Source organism: Macaca nemestrina, chromosome 12 (assembly GCF_043159975.1).
Source record: "Macaca nemestrina isolate mMacNem1 chromosome 12, mMacNem.hap1, whole genome shotgun sequence".
Taxonomy (NCBI): domain Eukaryota; kingdom Metazoa; phylum Chordata; class Mammalia; order Primates; family Cercopithecidae; genus Macaca; species Macaca nemestrina.
Window position 1 is genome coordinate 70,141,346 of NC_092136.1, and position 12,200 is coordinate 70,153,545.

Sequence of the window (12,200 nt, forward strand, 5' to 3'; positions counted from 1 at the left end):
GAAAAATCTACAAGATTCTGGTTATTTCTTCACAAAAGTATTTCTTTATTACAGAAAATGCAGCAAAATCGTTCAAACAGCAGAATATCCTTAGAGATTGATGAGCTTAATGAGTCTCCTGAGATTGAGGTTCAGGTCAAGACACATCAATTACTTAAGGTCTTTGGCCTCCTGCCAGGAGAATCTATCACTTCCAGCTCTCTATGTGTGTCCTTCTCTACAGTTTCCATTGCTAAAAAGCTAATCAATAAATACAAGCACATTTTAAGCAAGCTTTAAATGTATTTTCCAAATTTGTCTCTGTTATTTTAGTTCTGTTATTTTATGCCTGGATCTTTTAAAAATCAAAATTGAGAAGGTGAATATATTTTTATGTTGGCTTATATTGGTTCTTATTGACTTTTGTTTATTTTTTGGTCCTCGTTATATTTTTAAATTACGTTTAATTTTATTCTACCTGTTTCATAATTTCTTAACTAACAGGAACTATGATAAGAAGCATGGGAGCAACAATGGGAGAGTCCATTCTATCATCAGGAAAAGTCTGACCATTTATTCTCTTTACCCATTGTAAGGTATATGGATGTGTTTTGGTCAAGGAATAAGCCAAGGCAGATATCCAGGCCTGCATGATTCAGCGAGTTTGTTGGACAGGTGCACACTTCTACTTGTTATATAGATTGTTTGTGTAACTTCATACTTGACTCTGAGCCACTAGTGTCTGTAAAAGGTATAATCGCCCTGCTAACACTGTACAGGGGCTTTTGGGGCTTGGCTTAACTCAACATGGTGCTGGGGCCCAGAGAAAGACAGGCAAAGCTGTCCATCTTGCAGATGGACAGAGGGGCCCCACAACATGGCTCACGCTGGTGCCCAGAGAAAGAGGTAAGCTGCTGACCCTGAAGGCAAGGGAGAGCCAGCCATGCAGCTGCAGGCATGGGGGTGGCAGGAGCCACAGAGCCAGAGCAGACAGTTGAGTTAAGGTGGACAGTGTGAGAAAGTTGTTAATAAGAACTGCTGCTGAATGAAATCATCTTTCACCTGCCTACGGACCACCGAGTGTTCTGTTCATCCATCCATTCCCCTCAGACTTCAGCATGGGCTGGACCCAAACCCTGGGATCTGACACCCATCTCAAGTCCTCTCAGAAGACTAATCAGATATGACTTTCCCCAGTTGTAAACTGTGTCGCTCCACACAGATCCCCCTTGAAGCACTCATTACCTCATAAGCTGGGAGTGTCAGCTGCTGATAGTTCACACCTACATTTCTTTCCAGGAATTATCTTCAGCCAAAGGGAGCTATATTACCCTAAATTAGCCACCCTCTATTTGCAATGATTGTATTTAATGACTAGTTGATGGTGAGTTTAAAGGCCTGACTCCCTTGCCTAACTCAGGACAAGTTTCTCGTAAATCAGCTGGGAAGTCTGATGAAACTGCGTTGTAATTCACCTTCTCCCTCTGCAAAATTCTGCCTCCTTTGCACCTAGTGAGACATTGTTTCTGAGCTTACTTTCTGATAAACTTTCAGCATGGAAAAGTCTCAAAGTCAGTTTCTAAGGAACCCAACTTAAGACAGTTGATAGCAGGAATGGTCCCAGAAAATGGACTCTCAAGTGTGATTATAAGTTGACAGGCTGGAAATGAGGACCCAGAAGACTGTTTTCTAAGTTGTCCTGAACACAATTAGGGCAGGAGAGTCCTTACCATGCTAAACCATATGCTTCCCTTTTCTTCTTCTTTTGCTAGTTTAAAAGATAGTTTTTGATAGAGAGGAAAAATTCACTGAAAGTTAACTAATATTGGTTATGTGTCTTTATTCTGAGTTGGTTCTAGATCTGATCTAGAATCTAGAGAGTGATGTATATTTCACCATGTACAGAGTTCATTATTTTACTGTCAAGTTTAAGATTCTAGCCCATGTCTGGCAATTGCAACTTTTTTTTTCTTGTGAACCCTGATGTTAAATGTTGGAAGGTGAATTATGATACTGTAGTTACAGGTGGACACACTCAGGAGTCTCCCAATTTAAAAAATCAACACCAGCTCTCAGCTGCCACTTTGCTTCTGGTTTAGTGGGTTCAGGAGACTCCGTGGCTCCAGCTAATCCAGGCTTCAAGAACTCTGACCAATGGCGCTCTCTCACCTTCTACTTAAGTTAAACTTCAACTGTCTGTAGGCTCTGTAAGCCACTGACTGAAATGAGGTGGGTGGGGTCTGAGTAGTTTGGGTAGAGACTGGGAGACTTCTTAGGTTTTTCCTTTCTGTCTGTGTCTTTCTTTCAGCTTTTTCTGTTTCTGCTTCCTTTAGGAGATAAGAAATTCCCTGCTGATTGTCTGTGAGAGAGACAAAATGAATAAGGGACCTAGGTTTAGACCCATTTCCTTCCATCTCTCTCATAATCCCACGACTTGCCCAGGAAGTGAAGACTGGAACAAGCTCAACATTCCTCACTTTCACTAATGAAACAGTGAAAATCGGCACTGAACTGAGATGCTTTGAGCTGGTGAAATACTAGAAAATACTTCTTAGTTCTGGTAAAGCTCATCCTTTCTCTCACCACTTTCTTCCTGTGGTTATTGTGGGGCCATTGGAATAACCCCAGACTGGGAACAGTTTCTAAAGAAGGGCCTCACTAAGAAGCTGGGATGGGAGCATTAACCCTGCTTTCACTAGGAAGGCTGTTTCTAATTCATAGGCTTAACGTCCCTTACAACAGAAGGCTAGAAGAAGGACCTTCTCAGCTGGGCGCAGTGGCTCACGCCTGTAATCCCAGCACTTTGGGAGGCCAAGGCAGGCGGATCACCTGAGGTCAGGAATTCGTAGGCCAGCCTGACCAACATGGAGAAAACCCATCTCGGCTAAAAATACAAAATTAGCTGGCTATGGTGGTGCATGCCTGTAATCCCAGCTACTCAGGAGGCTGAGGCAGGAGAATTGCTTGAACCTGGGAGGAGGAGGTTGCAGTGAGCAGAGATTGCGCCATTGCACTCCAGCCTGGGCAACAAGGGTGAAACTGTTTGTTTTTTTTTAAAAAACAAAACCTCTGGTTGGCTCAAGCTTCACTTATGACTCAGGCACAAACTGGCCTTACCATTATTGATAGGGAAGGTTGTGAGCTACTTTCCAACCAACTCAAAATATTTCCCATCAGAGGGAAGTTGCTTATACATACATACCCCATCCTCTTGATGCCTTTACTTATTTTATAGCTTTCTTTTCTGAAGCCATTCAAATATTCTCTCAGGAAGGACTAAATGTTATTTCACTTTCTAGGATGCTTACCTTGGCTAAGGCTTTTTTCCCTAACAAAGCCTTTTTTCAGAACATGAGAGTTCCATTATTCTGACTTAAGTTTTCTTCTCTCCCTTCTCTCTCAATTGACCTTTCTGGTGGATTAAGACTTAGAAGACCGTTTGGTATTCATTTAGGTTGATTCCCCTTGTCTTGATGGAAATTGGGAGACCACAAGGCTAGGGAGTGACTTACTGGGAAATGGACATATCCCTAGTGTGCTCATAGCCACTGTTCATTGCTTCCTCTTTGCCATTCAAGCTTACAAATCCAGTCCGGGCATGGTGGCTCACGCGTTTAATCCCAGCACTTTGGGAGGCCAAGGCTGGTAGATCACGATGTCAAGAGATCGAGACCATCCTGGCCAACATGGTGTGAAACCTCATCTCTACTAAAAATACAAAAAATCTAGCTGGGCATGGTGGTACATGTCTGTAGTCCCAGCTACTCAGGAGGCTGAAGCAAGAGAATCCCTTGAACCTGGGAGGCAGAGGTTGCAGTGAGCCAAGATTGCACCGCTGCACTTCAGCCTGGCAGCAGAGCAAGACTCCATCTCAAAAAAAAAAAAAAAAAAAAAAAAAGCCAGGTCTGGTAGTGGGAGCTTGTAATCCCAGCTACTCAGGATACTGAGGCAGGAGAATCACTTGAATCTAGGAGCAGAGGTTGCAGTGAGCCGAGATCGTGCCATTGCACTCCAGCCTGGGTGACGAGCAAAACTGTCGCAAAACAAAACGAAGTTTACAACTCATTTCATAGAAGTATACATGGTCCCTCTTACTACATACTTTCTTGGGTTCCTAGGTGTTTTCAAGAAAGGGTTCCTAGATGTTTTAGTCCTTGAGATTACTCTTTCTTAGTTGTTTGTTCAGGATCCCTCATGACCCCAAAATTCTAGACTAGAATTGATCATCACACTGTTATCTTGCTTTTCTTATGGGACCCTAGACCCACAAGTTCTTTTCCATACTTCATGTAGAACCTACAGATTTCTTGACCTCGCTTTCTAATAGGGATCTCTGCTTTGATGTTCCTCAGCCTACAGTTTAAGGGGTCTCCACTTAACTTCAATGTTCTCTGCTCTAAGCAACAATACCTCTGAAATGTACATGGCTAGGGGATGGAATTGGACCAGTAAATGGGATTGTGATGCTGATCCTAAAAGTTATCTTCCTTCCTTCAATCTCCAAGACATTTCTGCCCTCAGAATGGAAGAACCCTGATAGAGGCAGAAGTCATGAAGTACATTGAGACCCTTGTTGACGGGTAAAACCTAAGTGTACACAGCTATATAGGGTAGAATGACAGACACTAGAGACCCAGAAGGTTGGGGAAAAGATGGATGATAAATTAATGGTAAAAATGTATGTCATTCAGGTGATGACCACTAAAGACCCAGACCTCACCACTATCCATGTAACAAAACTATAACCCTTAAACTTGTTTTAAAAAAATCTAAGTGCCCTTCCTGTAAAGGACTCATAGTTGCCTATTGCTTTAAAGGGCTTTCAAAGCATTTTCCTAGGGGTTGCATGAATAGCTACTTCTGCCTGACTGAGGGCAGAGCTATGCCTTTAATTCAGGAGCTCACAGATGCCTTTCATCACATACTGAGACTGTCAAACCAGCAAAGCTAGCCATTGTCACCTGTGGCTGCCTTTCTTTTGAAGAGCTTATCTTGATTCAGGGTAAAATAAAGACTCCTGTGTTTCAGATTGTGATGGCTCATGATAGGAAACATAATCCAAAAATATCCTTATAAACTTCTACAGAGCCTTTAACTTAGATGAGGATGTGTTCATACACCAGGCCAACCACCCACTAACAGTGCTGTCTAGTGTGGTGATGGGTAGTAATGACCACTCCTTGGCAGAAGGTGATAAAAGACCTTGCTATAGGGTACTGTAGGTATCTGGCCTCAAGGGATGCCCTTCAAGGAATGCAGCAGTGCCCTTGGAGTAAGAAAATACTGCCCAACCTAACATGCACTTTCAGTAGCTGCAGTCCAAATATAACAGTGACCAGGGGTCTCTCTGGTACCCTTTTATAAAGGCACTAATTCCATCTACAAGAATTCTACCAATTACCTCCTGAAGGCCCTAACACTTACCTAGTCTCAACTTATGAATCTTGAGGGTGTACACACATTCAAACCATAGCAGCATATAAAAAGCATAAGCTTAACAAACACTACCTAATAAATCACATGAATTGTTAGTGTCTCAGTTTTTTCACCCCACTTAAAAGGCAAAGTTCCAAGTTGGATTAAACAAGACCCCATACATATGACATCTATAAACTCAAAGAATTGTAAAAAATCATACGGGTGGGAAAAAGGAGTCACTTTTACGTCAGATAAAGCAGATATTAAATGAACAATAAAGGGAATTACATAATGATAAAGGGTTCCATTCTACAAGACTTAACTATCATAAGCATGTATGCACCCAACATTGCAGCACCCAGATCCATAAAACAAGTACTTCTAGATCTATGAGAAGACTTTGCCACTCAATAGTGAGGGACTTTAACACCCCACTGGCAGTGTTAGGTCAAGGCAGAAAACAAATCCTGGACTTAAATTTGACATTTGACAATTTGACCTAGCAGACATTTACAGAATACTCCGCTCATCAACCACAAAACATACGTTCATCTCATCAGCAAAGGGGGAAATAATCTAAGATCAACAACATGCTCAGCCATAAAGCAAGTCTTAATTCAGAAAATATCAACTATACACTCTAGGACTACAATGGAATAAAAATAGAAATTGATGCCAAGATCTCTTCAACACAATTACATGGAAGTTAGACAACTGGCTTCTGAATAACTTTTAGGTAAACAAAAATTATGGTAGAAATTACTTGAAATAAGTAAGCAAATGCAATATGCAAGTCTCTGGGATGCAAAAACAGTTGAAAGTTATGGTATTTAATGCCTACAATAAATCTAGAAAGATTTCAGACTAATCATCTAACATCACATCTACAACTAGAAAAACAGGAACAAACTAAATCCCAAAGCTAGCAAAAAAAAAATAACTAAAATCAGCTGAATGAAATTGAGACACAAAAATCCATACGAAGAATCGACCACGAGTTGGCTTTTGAAAGGATAAACAAGATATCTAGACTGCTCATTAGAGTAACAAAGGAACAAAAAGATTCAAGTAAGTGCAATCAGGTGAGAGGTGACATTACAACTGATCCCACAGAAATACAAAATATTATCAGACTATAATGAACACCTCCATGCATACAAACTAGAAAAACTTAGAAGAAACATAAGTTTTTGGGAACACAACCTCCCAAGATTGAATCAGAAGTTAAAACCCTAAAAAGACAAATATTTAGTCCTAAAAGTGAATCAGTAATAGACCTATCAAAAACCCTGGACCATATGGATTCACAGACAAATTCTACCAGGCATATAAAGAGCTAGTACCAATTTTACTGAAGCTACCTCAGGATATTGAGGAGGGACTTGCCTCCTAACTCATTCTATGAAGACAACATTACCCTAACACCAAAACCTGGCAAAGACAACAAAACTACCAGTCAATATCCCTGAGAATGGACACAAAAATCCTCAAAATACTAGCAGGCCAAATCGAACAGCACATAAAGTCAAATCATCATAATCATATACTTTATTCCAGGGATACAAGGCTGGTACAATATAGCAAATCAATAAAAGTGATTCATCACAAACAGAACTTAAACAACCTACGTGATCATTGCAATAGACATAGAAAATACTTTTGATAAAATTCGACATTGCTTTGTAACAAACCCTCAACAAATTAGGCATTGAAGGAACATACTTCAAAATGAGCCATCTATGACAAACCCACAGGTGAAAAGGACACAAGCACACACTGAAAGGACAAAAGCTGGAAGCATTCCCCTTGATCTAGAACAGGGCAAGTGTATTAGTTCCACATGGCTAGGGAGGCCTCACAATCATGGTGGAAGGTGAAAGTCATGTCTCACATGGCAATAGATGAGAGTTTGTGCAGGGAAACTCCTTTTGAAAATCATCAGATCTCATGAGACTTCCTCACTGTCATAACAGCATGGGAAAGACCTGCCACCATTATTCAATTACCCCCACCAGGTTCCTCCCATAACACATGGGAATTCAAGATGAGATTTGGGTGGGGAGACAGCCAAACCATATCAGCAAGGATGCCCATTCTCACCACTCCTATTCAACGTAGTACTGGGAGTTCTTGCCAGAGCAACTGAACAAGAGAAGGGCATCCAAATAGGAAAAGTAAAATTGTCTGATATAATCATGGACCTAGAAGACCTAAAGACTGTCAAAAGCCTCCTCGAACTGAAATAATTTCAGCAAAGTTCCACATAGAAAACCAATGTACAAAAATCAGTAGCACTTCTTATACACCAATAACATTCAAACTGAGAGCCAAATCAAGAAGGCAATCCCACTTACAATAGACACACACACACACACACACACACACACACACCCCTAGGAATACATCTAACCAGGGAGGTGAAAGATCTCCACAAGGAGACTAAAACACTGCTGAAATCAGATGACATTAATGAGAAAATATACATGCTTTTGGCCTGGCAGAATCAATATCGCTAAAATGGTCATACTATCTAAGGTAGTCTGTAGATTCAATGCTACTTCAAACTAATGTCATTTTTCAAAGAACTAGAAGCTATTCTAAAACTCATAGAACCAAAAAACTTGAATAGCCAAAGCAATTCTAAGCAAAAAAAGCCAGAGGCATAACATTGCCCAACTTCAAACTATACTGTAAGGCTACAGTAACCAAAACATCATACACTGCTACAAAAACATTTAGCCCAACAGCCCGGAACAGAGAACACAGAAATAAAGCCACATACTGACAGTCATCTGATTGTTGACAAAGTTGACAAAGATAAGCAATGGGGTAAAGACTCCCTATTCAATGGATGGCTCTGGAATAGCTGGCTAGCCATATGCAGAAGAATGAATCTGGACCCCTACCTTTCCCCGTATACAAAAATAAACTTAAGATGGATTTAAAGATTTAAATGCAAGACCTCAAACTATAAGAATCCTAAAAAAAAATCTGGGAAAGATCATTCTGGACATTGGCCTTGGGAAATAATTTATGACTAAGTCCCCAAAATCATTTGCAATAGAAACAAGAATAAACAAGTGAGACCTAACTAATAGAGCTTCTGCACAGCAAAAGAAACTATCAGAATAAACAGACCTACAGAACTGGAGAAAATATTTGCAAACTATGCATCTGACAAGGGCTAATACCCAGAATCTACAAGGAACTTAAACCACTTAACAAGCAAAAAAAAAAAAAAAAACCATTAAAGTGACACCATGAATGCTTCTCAAAAGACATACAAGCAGCCAGTAGACAAATGCTCAATATTACTAATCAGAAATGCAACTCAACCACAATGAGACACCATCTCACACCAGTCAGAATGGTGATTATTAAATCAGATGCTGATAAGGCTGTGGAGAAAAGGAAATGCTTACCAACACTTGGTAGGAATACAAATTAATTCAGCCACTGTAGAAAGCAATTTGGACATTCTCAAAGAACTTAGAACTACCATTTGACTGGATATATACCCAAAGAAAAATCATTCTGCCAAAACACATGCACCTCTATGTTCATTGCAGTGCCATTCACAATGGCAAAGACATGAAATCGATCTAGGCTCCCATAAAAGGTAGATTCGATTGGGGAGGGGAATGGGAGATGTAGTACATATGTAGTACACCATGGAATACTATGCAGCCATAAAAAAGAGTAAACTCATGACCCTTGCAGCAACATAGAGCTTGAGGCCATTTATCCTAAATGAATTAACACAGGAATAAGAAAACTAAATACCACATGTTATAAGTGGGAGGTAAATATTGGGTACTCATGGACATAAAGATGGCAACCGTAGACTCTGGAGTATACTATGAGAGAGAGGGCAAGGGCTAAATTATTGGGTACTATGCTCATTACTTTGGTAATGGGGATCATTTGTATTCCAAACCTCAGCATTACACAATACAATCATATAAAAACCTGCATGCATACCCTGAACCTAAAATAAGTTAATTTTAAAACTTCTCTCTTTTCCACCAAGTAAGTGATCCTTGCTGATAAAAACATGTTACTGTGCCTACAAAAAGACCATAAGTGGTTGGGGGAGGGGGTTGGTGGATTTTGGGGCTGGGGTTCAGGGGTTAATCCAGAGAAAGGACATGGAAAACAAGAAGGGTTTTCCAGATTAAAAAAGATTCTTTAGATAAATCCAATAAAATGTTTGTACACACAGAACCACAAGGAATTGGCAAGCTAGAAGAAACCCAGGAGAGCTGATGGTATAGTTCCAGTTTAAGTGTGAAGACCTGAAGACCAAGAAAGCTGATTGTGTAAGTTCCAGTCCAAAAACTAGGCTCGAGATGAGAGCCAACATTTGACTTTGACTGGAAGGTAGGAAAAGACGAATGTCCTAGCTCAAGGCAGTCGGGCAGAAGGGTGCTCTCAATTACTCTGCCATTGTGTTCTTCTACAGAGGCCCTCAACTGATAGGATGAGGCCCACCCACATTAGTGAGGGTAGCCAGCTTTAATCTAAAAAATTCAAATACTAATCTCATCTAGAAACCCTTCAGACACCCAGAATGTTTGCCCATGTGTCTAGGCACCCCATGGCCCTGCCAAGTTGATAACATAAAATTAACCATCACATAATATGTCAGGATTTGGAATCAAGAGGAAGATAGTAAGAGGCCCCAAAGACCAAGTGACTGACAGAAGTAGCTAAGATACTGGTATTGGGATGCAGAGAAGACCTAGTTCAGGAACTGAGCTGGGAAGTGAGGTGCTAGCTTCCCCCTTTCTGCTCAGGGGAAGGGGTCTAGAATAAAAGCTAATAGAAGGAAATATGGGACATTTCTATATTTATAATGTGGGATGATACAAATAAATAATACAAAGTTCAATATGAAAGTGATATACCTTGAAATACTGTCCTGAAGTTTCAGGACAATGCTTACTGCAGCTCCAGTGTGCAAACCCTAGCTGGAGTCTTAGTCAAGAGTCTTTAGACTCAGAGTGGACATTAAGACAATGGCTCTCCTGAATGACATGCCTCCGAATAATGCCACCCCGCACCCCACCTCAAGTTCTGTCAAACCTCAAGGTCAAGAAGCCTTAAATGCTCTAACTGGTCCATTACCTTGATAGCTGGAAAAAAGGATACTATGTGGCATTCAAGATTTAAACTGTCAACCTTGTTGTCCTCAGGAGGTATTAGAGTTAAATTGAGGGGACAGGTTTCAACAGGCATCTTCCATCTGATATCGGCACATCTGAATCTTTAATCTCGGGGTTAGGTGCTGAAAACTTCAAAACTGCCAGGATGGGCAGAAATGGAAGAAGCCAAGGCGTTTTGGTGAATGGTAAATTGAATTTCTGTAACAGTTATCTTCCTTTATGTGCCATCTCCTAGAGCTCTTTCATTTCAACATCGCTTCTCTTGCCCTTCAAAGACCTTGCTATCTGGAACATGTTTCCAGTAGAGTCTCTATTTCCTGGATCTCAGCCCTTCTACCTGTGGGAGCAATGAAACACCAGCTTCTATGTTACTTAATGGATCTTATCATGCTCTTTCTGGTTAGCAGGTCAGGTTTAGGCCATGTCTTTTTCATGTCTGTGGGGAATGTCTTACCCTGTGGTTTCTAGCTGGATCTCCTAGAGACTTCTTGGTGCCCCAGCCATTAATGGGCACAACTATGCCATAGAATTTGAATGGTTTTAGAGCTACTTTGGTAACAGTAATCATCTTTCCCCTTCTGGTCACATTGTTTTTTTGGTCTCTTGTGGTGTGAAACAAAGTGGGTACTTCAAAATTTCAAAATATTTCTGGGATCTTCCCAGCATCTACTCAATTTTGATGCTTCTCTTCTGGAGACATGCTCATGCACTACTCCAACCCATATGCCTCTGTTGCATTCCAACTTGTTACAGGTCTTCAGTTATTTTCTCCTTTCCTGCCATTGACCAGCAGTAAAGTAATTTGCCACTGAACATTAGTATATGTGTGTAGCTTCACCATGAAATGAAGGGCTTTTTCACAATGAACAACCAGACTCCACCTGAATATGTCCATCGGAAATATTTCCCTCCATTGTCATTCAAGGTATGCTTAAATGGAGTTATGCAGCAGCCATCCATCTTTTTTTTTTTTTTTTTTTTTTGGCTCGTACTCTGTGATCCATCTATGAAACAAACTTGGGCGTTTTCTTAGTGTTTGTTCTTCATGCTCTGTAGTGTATGAGCCTTAAAGCTACCAACATGCAACACTGCAAGTGTTCAATAGCCACATGGGACTGGCCATTGAATTGGACTGCACTGATTACAAAACACTTCCATCAGAACATTCTGTCCTAGCACTGCTCCAAGTCTTTGTAGGGCAAAACTATGTGTATGGATCATGTTTTACTTCATGTGGATGTGAACTGTTTGAAGTCCCTGCCCTGATGTAGAAAAATATTTGCCAAATCAATGACTGCAGTATGGTGATCATTAAATCAGATGCTGATTCAGGTGTTACTGTGCTGTGGCAGATACTGTATCTGGCAGAGCAGTTTAATTGGGGCTAACATTTGGTTGAATTTGAGGTACTCTTTCGTAGGATCTTTGTGTTTTGGGTGCTATACTGGTGAACTGTATAGGGATATGATGAGGGCCATTAACTCTGCATCCTTGAGACCATTTTAAGTGTCACTAACATTCTGTATCCCTTCCGTTACATAACACTGTTTACTGTCTTGTGCAGAGAAAGGGAAGTTTCAAAGGCTTCCATCTAGCTTTCCCCACTGAGAACACTTGCCTCATAGGCCAAAGTTATAA

The 12,200-nt window shown here is 40.7% G+C and overlaps 1 long non-coding RNA gene across 1 annotated transcript; it reads left to right on the plus strand.

The window, feature by feature from the left end:
- The first annotated feature begins 486 nt into the window (after positions 1–486).
- Positions 487–11,961, plus strand: LOC105468930 (putative uncharacterized protein C11orf40). The gene is made up of 4 exons (XR_011611293.1): positions 487–894; positions 5,037–5,197; positions 10,838–10,974; positions 11,619–11,961. It is a non-coding gene; the product is annotated as a putative uncharacterized protein C11orf40 (long non-coding RNA).
- Positions 11,962–12,200: the final 239 nt, after the last annotated feature.